Here is a 12,298-nt window from a genome sequence, read left to right as displayed (position 1 = left end):
GTGAAACTACTCTGTCTTTACCAGATGACAACTTCTGCTCAAAAAAGATGTGATTTTTTTCTTATTTGTATATTATACCGCACTGGTCTTACAGGTATCTGGTGATGTTAGATTCCAGATCACCTAACACACTTCACTTTCCTGAAAATTTAAGATAATAAATTCTATATTAAAGCAAATAACAGATTACCCTGAGTAAATAATATACAAATATATTATTTTAAAAAATAGAAAAAGGAGTAGAATAATATGACTATAATCACTGAATGCATTGATTGAAAGATAGATCCAGGGGCCAGCAGGTGGCGTAGTGGTTAAGGTGCTGGATTCCCCAATGGCCAAAGCTGTTTGAGTTCTGGATCCAGCAGCTTGAAACTCATGTCAGGTCCATGTCTGTGCATCTCCAAAGTCCCAGGAGAAGAATGGTCGAGAAGGGATTGCAGCATGGCCTTCTCCCATGGGGATTATTTCTTACTTTCCCTCTCACTGTCTCTCTGTCTTTTTGGCAAGTGCACATACCCTGTGGCAAAAAAACAAGCAAGCAAGCAAGCAAACAAACAAACAAAAAACAGCAAAAAAGATAAATCCATAAAACAGATGAAATATTTTACCTAATATTTTTATAGGTAAAAGTAATTAACAAAATAGTTGAAGATATGAAAGAATAATGTAAGTTTAAATTAGATAAGTTCAAGATAATGTGATTATATCACATTGCCCCTAAAATAATTATAAATAAAAAGTTATTTCAAAAATGAAGACTGGGCCAGCTAGGTGGGTAGTGGTTAAGGAAGCTGAATTACTCATGGCTTACTATTCAGTTCAAGTTCTGGATTCAGCAATTTGGAAAACACACTGGGCATGTATGCATGTGTACTCAAAATCCTGAGAGGAGAATGGAGCAGAAGGGGGCTGTAGTGTGGCCATACCCCCATGGGATGATTCTCTATCTCCCACTCTTGTCTCCTGGTGAGTGCAAGCACCCTATAGCAAAACTAAAAAAAAAAAAAAAAAGTCTCCTGTTTCAATCTTCTTCTAATCAATCTCAAATAGACCTGGTGTGAATTTTTCAGTCAGCCATCATTACCGGATCCACATCTAGTAAGTGCTATTTTCTAAAGGAAAGGGTTAGGAAATATAAACTGATACAACACTCTTGAGGAGCAAGGTGAAAATTTCTATCCAAATTAACATGTATATATCTTTGTATCTTCTTATTATAGAACTTTGTTTGTTTTAGGTTTTTGCCATAGGGCGTGTGCACTGAGGGCAGGAAGAGTGATAAATCACCCTCCAGGGGATATGGACACTCCACAATACCTTCTCCTCCATTTTCCTCTCAGGACTTTGGGTATGCATGCATGCATACCGTGTGTGATTTTAAAGTCACTGGATCTGGAATTTGAACCATGGTTGGCCATGTGGGAATCCAGTGCCTTAACTACCACACTCCCTCTGTAACTCTCTTTTACACTACATTGGCCTGGTTTTGGTATCAGTCTACTACTGGTCTCATAAAATGAATTGGGAAGAAAAGTGAATGTTTTAAGATGGGAAATGGCATTATCTGCTCTTTGAAATAGCAGTTCTTAAAACAGGAGGAGGTTGAACCAAAAGTGGGAGATGCTGCTAAGGAGGGAGTCTAATTGGAAACTATTAAGTAAAAGCAAGAGACAATGCCATTACATAAATATCACAGAAATTAGCAAGAGAAAAGTAGATTTGTAAGGTATATAAGTTTGGAACATGCAAAGAGTAAAGACAAGTAGAACCAGGACCAGCAGATGGCAAAGCAGTCACATGGCTTAACTCCCATATGGCTGACCATGGTTTGTCTCAGACCTGGTGGCTTGAACATCACACCAGATGTGTGTTTGTGTGTACTTAAGACCCAGGGAGGAGAAGGTAGAAGGGATTCTGGTGTGGCCACAATCCCCTGGGGGATGATTTCTCACTTTCCTTCTTTGTATCTGTTTCTTTCTCTCTCCAGTGAGCATATGCACCTTAAGGCAAAAACCTCTTAAAAAAAAAAAAAAGACAAGTAAAATCATAAAGAACACTAAAATGGAATTGGTGCATTAGGTATATGTTGCTGTATAATGGCTTTACCCCAAAATTAGTTGTTTAGATAGTACACATTTATTATCTCATTGCCACTTTTTAAATGTTTATTACTTCTAAGAAAGAGAGGAGGAGAAAAGGAGAATCATCTCCAATAGGGTCTTCATACCACAATCTACCCTAACCTCAGATTACAAACATATGTAATGTGTTTGGGAGGCAAACCTAGGAAGCAAACCCAGGCCCTTCCCATATGAATCCAGTTGTGTGCTGCTGCACCACTGCCTGACCCTTATTATCTTACTATTTTGGTGGGTCAGGAATCTGGGCACAACTTAACTGGGTCCCCTAATTTAGGGTCTTATAAGATTGAAATCAAGGTATCACCTGAGGCTGTGGTCTTATCTGAAACTCAGCTGGGGAATGATCTGCCTCCAAGCTCATATGGTTACTGTTGGAATTCAGTTTTTTATACCTCATGGGACTAAAAGCCTCAGTTTCTTGATGGCTATGGGCCAGAAACCACCCTCTAATTCCATACTTGGCACTCATCAACCTACCCACTTGCCTTATCAAAGCCAGCAAGTGAAAGGATCTCTAGCAAGATGGTTGCCACAATCATATATATGGTAATCACAGAAAAGGACTACTATTAGTCTTACTGTATTTCTTTGGTCAGAAGCAAGTCAAGCAAGATCTCAATATCCTTACCATGAGACAAGGACAATTGAGTGTCATCCTTGATTCTGTCCACCACAGTTACTTAAGAGGAAAATGAGAGGATTTTATCTGGTAGACATTATTGGCTTTAATATTAGGAGAACAGTATAGAAAAATAAGGTAGTGATACATAGAAAGCAATACCTTGAAATGTGACATTAACATGACTTCTTTTTTATTATTTTTAAATTTTATTTCAAATTCTTCTATACATTCAATCACATTATTTAGCTTGCAAAGTGAATATTCCAACATGTGTACATTTCTCCCCAGTCCAGTTGATAATACTATAAAGTTATCTTCAGAAGATTCCATTTCTTTGTTCCATTAATGCTATGTCTCTCTATTTTTTTCTCCTTAATGTCCTCCCTCAGAAAAACATGGAATGCCTCACGAATTTGCGTGTCATCCTTGCTCAGGGGCCATGCTAATCTTCTCTGTATCGTTCTAATTTTAGTATATGCGCTGCCGAAGCGAGCACAACATGACTTCTTTATAGTCACTAGAGATCAACCTCAACAGAGTATTTAGTGGGATGGGATAGGATAAGAAAGAGTAATGTATAACTGCCCAGAGCAAAGCCTTACACGCAGTAAGTGCCCATAATGGAGGCAAATGAATCAATTACTAAAAAAAAAAAAATAACTGAAGTTATAGAAGTCTGGATTTCAGGTAAGATATAGACTGGTGTTCATCAGTAAATATGCTTGAAGATCATCTCTGTAGAATATTGTATTAAAAATGACTAAGACATTAGTTGAAGCAAAGATTTTTACATTCGCAAGAAAAACAGTTTCTTATGAATCAAAGGATAAAATATCATAAAGTAAAACAAAAAGAAGTTGGAAAGTAGAATACGTATTCAATTGGAAGCATCTTCTGAAAGGAAGAACCACCTATTCATGGGATTGTCAATAATTCCTCACTAATTAGAGGCAATGTGTTGTAATTACCTGCATAATCCCAAGGAATAAAATGACTATTACTTATTTCCAGGTAGAGATTTATTCTTATCTATAATCTAATATCTTTCAATGTAACGAGATTTGACTGGTGTTGATCTGAAACCATTTGTTAAATTTAATGTAATTTCATTACTACACTTACACTTTCAGTCAGAAAAATAAGAGTCTGAAGAAATATTTCCCTTAACTTTATTCTTCAAGTATACGAAAACAGTTCAATTATTATTAAAATTGTTGACTTCTTTCAGTAGTCTAAGCTTTGGGTTGTCAGAAAAGTCATGATACATTTTGGCATAGACAACCTAGAAAAACATGTTATGACTTTTCCAACGCCCCAAATATACTACATAACAGGCTCAAAAGCTGTATCACTAGTTAGGAAAAATTGCTTATCATTTCATCAAAATCAACAAATGTGTAGTGAAAGTCTGCCATGTGCAATGGACTGAAACAGTTTTGAGTAACTTTTCCTTTCGTTTTCTGATACTCTTTTCCTTTTAAAATGTGGGGTTAAGGCTTTTTTTTTTTTTTTTTTTTAGAGAGATTTTTTGTTATAGGGCGGGTGTGCTCACTAGAGAGACAGAGAGACAGAAAATGTTAAATCACCCTCCAGGGGTGATGGCCACACCACAATCCTTTCTCCTCCATTCTCTTCTCTGGATCTTGGGCACGCACGCACATGTGCTTGGCATGGGTTTTAAGCCACCAGGTCCAGGACTCAAACCATGGTAGATTACGTGGGAGTCTGACAATGCAACCATTATGCCATCTGCTAGTTCCAGGGTGTTAAGTTTGATTTGAAGAAATTAGGCAGGGCAAATGAGGCTTCATATACAGTTTTGAGTTACTTTGCATGCATCTACCATGCTACTCCCATGGCATATTTCAAAAAAGATTTATGGTCTCTGAAAAAAAAATCAGAGAAATTGAAGTTTACCCCATGATATTGTATATGCTATAAACCAGATACTTAGAGGTAATTCACACTGCTACTACAACTCTGCATAAAGTGTAAAACCAAACAAAAATATCTTCAAATGAAAATAATCTAAATTCGTAATAGTGTTGGTGCAGTAATATTTAGAGAATAACCCCTCCAATCACATTGTCAGGATGTTGTATTTTCTTCTCTGTATATATACACTGGCACTGGCTATGTGTCTATTTGTTTCAATGAATTATAATAGAGATTAATTTTCAAATAATAAAATCATATACTTCCTGATTTTGCAGCACATAATCTGAATTTTGAATATGACATGATCTTGATTTCATTTCTTTTTATTGGGGGGGGGAGATTTTTGCTATAGGGCACATGTGCTTGTCAGAGAGACAGAGAGATAGAATGCAAGAAATCATCCCCCTTGGAGGGATGGCCACTCCACAATCCTCTCTTCTCTGTTCTTCTCTTGGGATTGTAGACATGCATGTGCACGACTTGAGTTTAAAATGCTGGGTCCAGGATTCACACCGGTCGACCACATGGAAGTCCTGTGATGTAACCATTATGTCATCTCCTGGTCCCTTGAGTTCATTTCTAATAATAAAGAGAAATAGAGTAACATGAGATAATTTATGGTGTCATGCTGCTGAGAAACAGTCCCATTTATATAATTGTTTACAGTCTCCTTAAGTTCATGTTCTGGTCCATGTGTAAAGAGAGGGTTACAGTGACCTGGAGGACTGAGTTAAATCAGTTCCCAGGGCAGTGCCTGGTACATGGTAGGTGATCAATAATATCTGATGAATGAATAAATTGTAATGGGTAAAGTTTCACCAAATATGAGAATACTCCAGGCAAATACTGAAAATTTATCATCATTGAAACATGATCTTATTAGGCACAGACATGTAAAATCTGTACTCTGACAAAATTGCTGATAAAACTTGTTTTCACCTACAAACAGATATAGACAGTGAAAGGAAAAACCAGACTGTTTATAATTCTAGTGCAAGGCAGGTGAGTGAGAAGGCCCAGACCGTGATGATACAGTCCTGATCTAGTTCAGACAGCTGCAACAGTACTCTGATAATACTGGGACAGAGGATGGCAGGATGAATGAGAAAAGATCCTGCTTTCCCAATGCTCACAGAGGGCACAGGATTTAGGAGAGAAAATGGTAATCTTCAGTTGGCTAAAGGAAGGGAAATATAATTATAGTAATCAAAATGTGTAAGAGGAAAGATAATCGGTGGATGTTGAAATATGTAGCTTTGAGGCATGGTCAAATTAATGAGTGTAGTGGCCTTTCAAGGCAATGTTAGCGAAAGATTGTTGGATTCTTTAATTAAGATGCTAGGGGCCAGTGGTTGGTGTGGTGGTTAAGGTGCTGGACTCCCATATGGCCAACCAAGGTTCTAGTTCTGGACCTGCTGGCTTGCTCTTTCACTTTCCTTCTCTCTCTCTCTATCTCTCTGTGGTCAAATTAAAAAATAATAATAGTAAATAAAATAAAATAATTCTTTTAAAAATTGCCAGCTTACTAGACTGATAATCTGGAGAAGATTTCGTGGTGGTGTGAATAAGGCCTCAAATGTCTCCCAGAGACTAGCTGTTGAAGAACTCCTCATCTGATGGTTATTTTGATTCTGATTCTTTCATTTTCTTAAGCTACCTGTTTCTCTATAGTAACCATATGTATTGAACCCATCATTTGTACCAATGCTATACTGTGCACCTTATATCAAATTCAGTTCTATCTAAAAACAAAACAAAACATAATAAGGGCCAGCAGGTGTCATAGTGGTTAAGGTGCTGGACTCCCACATGACCAATCATAGTTCAAGTCTGGACTCAGAGGCTTGAAAGTCATGCTGGACACATGTGCATATGTGCCCTAAATCCTGAGAGGAGAATGAAGGTGAAGGGATTGCAGTGTGGCCATCCTCCTTGGGGATAATTTCTTGCTTTCTGCCTCTCCAGTAATCACACACATCCTATAGCAAAAAAAAAAAAAATCTGTATTAAAAAAAAAGTACATAATATACCTCTCCTTTATTTTTAGTGCAATAAAATATACAACTTATTCCATAGCTTACCTTACAATTCTATTATTTCGTTATTATTAATGTAATATAAGTAGTCATGGTTTAAGGTTTAAATGACTGTCTTTTTTCTCTCCCTAATAACTACTTTCCTTTTTCATGTTTAACCAGAAATCTCTAGCTTTATTGAAGTTCTTTAAAAGAGTGAAATACAAAGAAAATTGTCATTCATTTGCTTCTTTAATAAATATTTATTGACTGCTACTCCTTGACAGGCATTGTAGTGGTAGGCTCTAGGAATATGGCAGTGAACAATATGAAGTCCCTGCCCTCATGAGATTTACATTCTGCATATGATTAAATAGCTCAATGGAAAGAAGCCCATTCACTCAAATGTTGGTTATGAAAAATTTTATGAAATATGCTAGAACGTCCTGCTATGTTACACATAACTATTTTGAGAAGACTGTGTTCTGTTGCTTTGATTTTAATTACTTCTCCTATACCATATTAATATTTATTCATGTTCCTTAAATCAATATATTCAAAAGTGTGAAACAATAAGAAATATAGTTCTGGTTAATAAATGATTTTATAAGCCTTCTTTGAAATGATAAAATTGCTTTAATTTTATATAAAAATCATGAAAGGAGTATACAGATTTTCATGTTTTCATATATGAGTTCAAAGTCAGGTAAATACTAGGCTCAGCTTTATGTCTCCCTAAATTTAGGAAATGCCAGTAATTTGAAGTTAATTGAATCTTACTGAAGGTCATACATTTACTGCTTTTGGCTACCAGCTAGTACAAGGTTTACAAAGCAAACAGTATATACAGGACAATGTTTATAATGTATGATACAAATAGGATAAATTTAGGTTTTGCAGAGAAAATTTCAAGATTAATTTCATAGAAAAAAGTAGAATAAAACTATATACATATTTGGTATCAAGCATAGTGGTAAAAATGGCCTAAATATTGCTCATTTTTGCATGTTATTCTACAGGGGTCTTCAAAATCTTCATGGAAATGCATAATATGAAAAAGCTATGCATGAATTTACAAAATTTTTCTCCCAAATAGACTTATACTTTAATTCTATTTTTCCATAAATTTGTACTCTTTTTGTAATTACCTCCCCCAATTTCCAATTGTTCATTGCCAGTACGCACAGAGATGTGCAATTGTTTTTTCTGTAATTTATATGCTGCCTACTTGTTAAACTAACTTGTTCTAGTAACTGGTAGACTTTTTAGAGTTTTCTACATTGACTGTCAAATTACAAATACAGGCAGTTTTCTTCCTCCTTCATCATCTGTGTGTCTTTATTAATATGTTTATTTATTTTGGGATCAGCAGTTAGCATGATGGCTATGTTGCTGGACTCCCACGTAGTCGACCGTGGTTCGCATCCCGGACCTGGTGGCTTAAAACTCACGCCGGGCGCGTGTGCGTACATGCCCAAGATCCTGAGAGGAGAACGGAGAAGAAGGGATTGCGGCATGGCCATCCCCCCTGGGGGTGTGATTTGTCTCCTGTCTCTGTCAGTCTGGTGAGTGCACACGCCCTATAGAAAAAAAAACAAAAACAAAAACAAACAAATGAAAAACTCTCAAAAAAAAATGTTTGTTTATTTTGCTTTATTATGCCAGCTAAGGCCTCCAGTATATATTCAATAAGGGCAGATATATTTACTTTCTTCACAATACTAAGGAAGAGAATATTCAATTTTTTTTTAGAAAGATTTTTGCTATAGAGCATGTGCTCTTGCTGGAGAGACAGAGAGAAACAGACAGACAGAAAGTGAGTAATCACCCCCAGGGGGGATGGCCATGGCACAGTCCCTACTTCTTTATTCTCCTCTCAGAATTTTGGGCATGCATGAACATGTGTCCAGCATGAGTTTCAAGCCACCAGGTCCAGGACTTGAACTATGGTCAGCCATGTGGGAGTCCAGCAACATAACCATTATGTCACCTGATGGTCCTGAGAATATTCACTTTTTAAAAAATCACTAAGTATGTTATCTCTGTTGTTCATTTTTCTTTTCCTTTTTTTTATTTTTAACTCAACCAATAAAGATAATTATTAGCCTTTTCTGTTTTGTTAGTGAAATAAATTAAAACAATATTTGAATGTCATACCAACCATGCATTCCTGGAATATTGCACATTATTCTTTTATAATTTGTTGGATTAAGTTCCTAAAAAATGTTTTTTGAAGATATTCATGCTAAATTTTATGAAAAACACTTATTTGTTTTTTACTTTTCTCCTGGGCTCTTTTCGGGATTTAGAACCAGGATAATAGTCACTACAGAAATGAGTTAATGCCAGCCATGGTGGTGTGGGTGGTAGAGAACCATATGGGAAGGTCAGAGTCCAAATATCACTTGAATATACCAGATGTGCCTGTGGTCAATGTGCCTGTGGTCACACCCTTGATTCTTGCTGGTGTGCAGCCTTGTGTGTGGAGGATCATGGTGTGGTGAGAAGTTACCCAGCTGCTTACTCTCCATCTCTCTCAAAATAAATAAGTAACCTTATAAATGAAAGAGTTGAAAATGTTATTTCCTCCTATTTTCTATAAAAGATTGGGTAACATCAATATTTTCCCTTTAATATTTGGTATAATGTGCCAGTACAACCATACAGGTCCCATATTAGTAGAAGATACAGTTGAATTTGAATAATATGGGGGTTAGTGGTGCCACCCTCCCCAAAACAATTGAAAATCTGCATACAAATCTGGACTCTTCCCAGAACTTATATATTGATAGCCTAATGTTGACTGATAGCTGCTAGTAATCACTATTGTGCTGTTCACTTATATGAAGTCATTGTTTTTAGTTTCCACAAATGAATGAAGACATACAGTAATTCTCTTCCTGTACCTAGGTCAGTTCACTTAACATAGTGTCCTCCAGGCTTGTTCATGTTGCCTCAGATAGATCAACTAATGTTTTACAAAAGTGCCAAGAACATTAATTGGAAAACAGTTTCTTCAATAAATGGTTCTGGGAAAACTGGACATCCATATGCTTTGAAATGAAGCTAGATCCCTCTCACCATACAAACAATACAAAACAAAAACCTCAAAATTAATTAAAGACTTAAAATAAGCCCTTTTTTTTGTGTGTGCTTGTGAAGTTTTATTTAAAAACTGTTTGTGGAAGGAAACAAATGTCAGGAATAAATTCCTGGAGAGGTTTCTTTCTTTTCTTTTTTTTTTTTTTTTGCTATAGGGCGGGTGCCTGCCAGAAAGACAAGAGACAGAAAGCGAGAAATACCCCCCTGGGGGGATAGCCATGCACCATGCAGCAATCCCTTCTTCTCCTTTCTCCTCTCGGGATCTTGGGCACGCACACTCATGTGTCTGGCGTGAGTTTAAGCCACCGGGTCTGGGACTCAAACGGTGGTCGACTACGTGGGAGTCCAGCAACATAGCCATTACGTTAACTGCTGGTCCCATGACCCATTTCCTCCTTGTTCTGTCCAGTAATTTACTAATTGCAGGTCTCACATTGAAGTCTTTAATCCATTTTGAGTCTTAAAGTTATGCACACTCTTATGTTTATTGCAGCTCTACTCACAATAGCCAAGATATGTAATCAATGGATGTATTCATCAATAGATGAATGGATAAAGAAAATGTGTGATACTAGGGTCAACTGATGACATAGTGATAAAACGCAATGCTCTGTGCTGCTGAAACACACAGGAAGATTCCAGATTCACATATGGTGAATTACTTACTTCCACCAAGAACATGCCCATGATCTAGGGCTGGCAGAAGCTGAGGGTAGGGGATTATGGCATATACCCTATTGGCAGTGTGGTATTTCTGTCTCACTTACAGAAGAAATGAATAAACTTTTAATAAGATAAATATTTGCATATATGTAAATACAGACACACATATATACACAATGGAATACTATTCACCCATTAAAAAGAATAATGTTCCATCACTTTGAATTGACTTTTTTGTACAGTGAGAGATAGAAGTCGTTTCACTCTTCTGTAGATGTATGTTCAGTTTTTCCATCAGCATTTATTGAAGAGACTGTTTTTTACTCAATGATTGTTCTTGGCACCTTTGTTTAAAATCAGGTGGCTGTAGGTACATACATTTATCTCTGGGCTCTGTACTCTGTTCCATTCCGTGTCTTTTTTTCTGTTAAGGTTACTATAGTTTTGTAGTAATGTGATAATTTTGTAGGAATTTGACTGAACTGACGAACGCCCGGAAGGCGGGCGAAATATTGTTTCTAAGAAACATTGTTCCTAAGTACATCTGTGACACATGATTGGCATGCGGATAAGTGGGCTGAGAGGAAGATCTACCTTCAATGTGGGCAGATACCATCCAATCAGGTGGGAGCATGGGAGGAACAAACAGAGGAAGTAAGGTTCTGTTTCCTCTCCCTCCCTCCCTACCGTTCCTTTGTTTCCTGTTGTGTCGTGTGTTCTACTCCTACACTTTTGAGTGCTCTACCACTGCCCCTCAACTGGGCCCTAGGCTGTATTTGTTGCACCTACATCCTGGCCCTGGTTGTCCCTCCAGGCACAGACTCCACGGTTTTTTAACTTTTGAACTTTGGACTCACACCAGCAGCTGCCTGAGGGTACTGAGGCCTGGGAACTCTCAAGGGCCTATTTTTTGTCTAAAGCTGGAACTGTAATGGCTTCTCTACTTCAGTCTTCTGAGGGTCCCCTTCATTCCTAGAATTAGAACTGCACCAACTACCCTGCTTCAGAGGCTTTCAGCTGTTTCTCCATCTTGCCGATAGACTGTGGTGGGACTTCTCTGCCTTGGGATCATGTGAGGTAATTTCTATAATAAATCCCTTCTTTTACATTCACATATACTGATGATTCTGTTTCTCTGGAGATCCCTGACCAATACAGCTGCATTTTAAAATCTGTAGTGTAATGTCCCCAACTTAATGAATTTTGGTCAGGATTGCTTTAGAATATTCAGGGTCGGGACTAGCAGTTAGCGTAATGGCTATGTCGCTGGACTCCCATGTAGTCAACCGGGGTTCAAGTCCTGGACCCGGTGGCTTAAAACTCACGCCGGGCACGTGTGCGTGGGTGTCTAAGAGCCCGAGAGGAGAATGGAGGAGAAGGGATTGCAGCGTGGCCATGCCCCTGGGGGGTGATTTCTTGCTTTCTGTCTCTGTCTCTGTCTGTCTGTCTGGTGAGCGTACACACCTTATAGCAAAAATCTCAAAAAAATATTCAGGGTCTTTTGTGGTTCTGTAGAAATTACGTGAATTTTTCCCCTTTTCTTTAAAGAATGCTGTTGCTATTTTGATAGAGGTTGCAATGAATCTGTAAATTGCTTTCAGTAGTATTGATAGTTTAGCGATATTAATTATTCTAGTCATTGAACTTGGCATGTCTTTTCACATTTTTGTGTGTCTTCAGTTTCTTTCATAAGTGTTTTACAGTTTTCACAGTATGGGGGGAGGGGACAATTAAAAAAGTTCATGGAAAATGTGTATAATGAAAAATTATCCATAGATTTCAAAACGTTTTTGCACCAAAATGAACTTGTACTT

General features: G+C 37.4%; 1 non-coding gene across 1 annotated transcript; it reads right to left on the bottom strand.

Annotated features, from left to right (window-relative positions):
• Nucleotides 1–3,155: 3,155 nt before the first annotated feature.
• LOC114006639 (U6 spliceosomal RNA) lies at nucleotides 3,156–3,262 on the bottom strand. The gene has a single exon (XR_003548346.1). It is a non-coding gene; the product is annotated as a U6 spliceosomal RNA (small nuclear RNA).
• Nucleotides 3,263–12,298: the final 9,036 nt, after the last annotated feature.

This window comes from Tupaia chinensis, unplaced genomic scaffold (assembly GCF_000334495.1).
Source record: "Tupaia chinensis unplaced genomic scaffold, TupChi_1.0 Scaffold149333_1, whole genome shotgun sequence".
In the NCBI taxonomy this organism is placed as follows: domain Eukaryota; kingdom Metazoa; phylum Chordata; class Mammalia; order Scandentia; family Tupaiidae; genus Tupaia; species Tupaia belangeri.
Note: the sequence above shows the minus strand (reverse complement) of the source record. Positions and strands in the feature narration are given on the sequence as shown.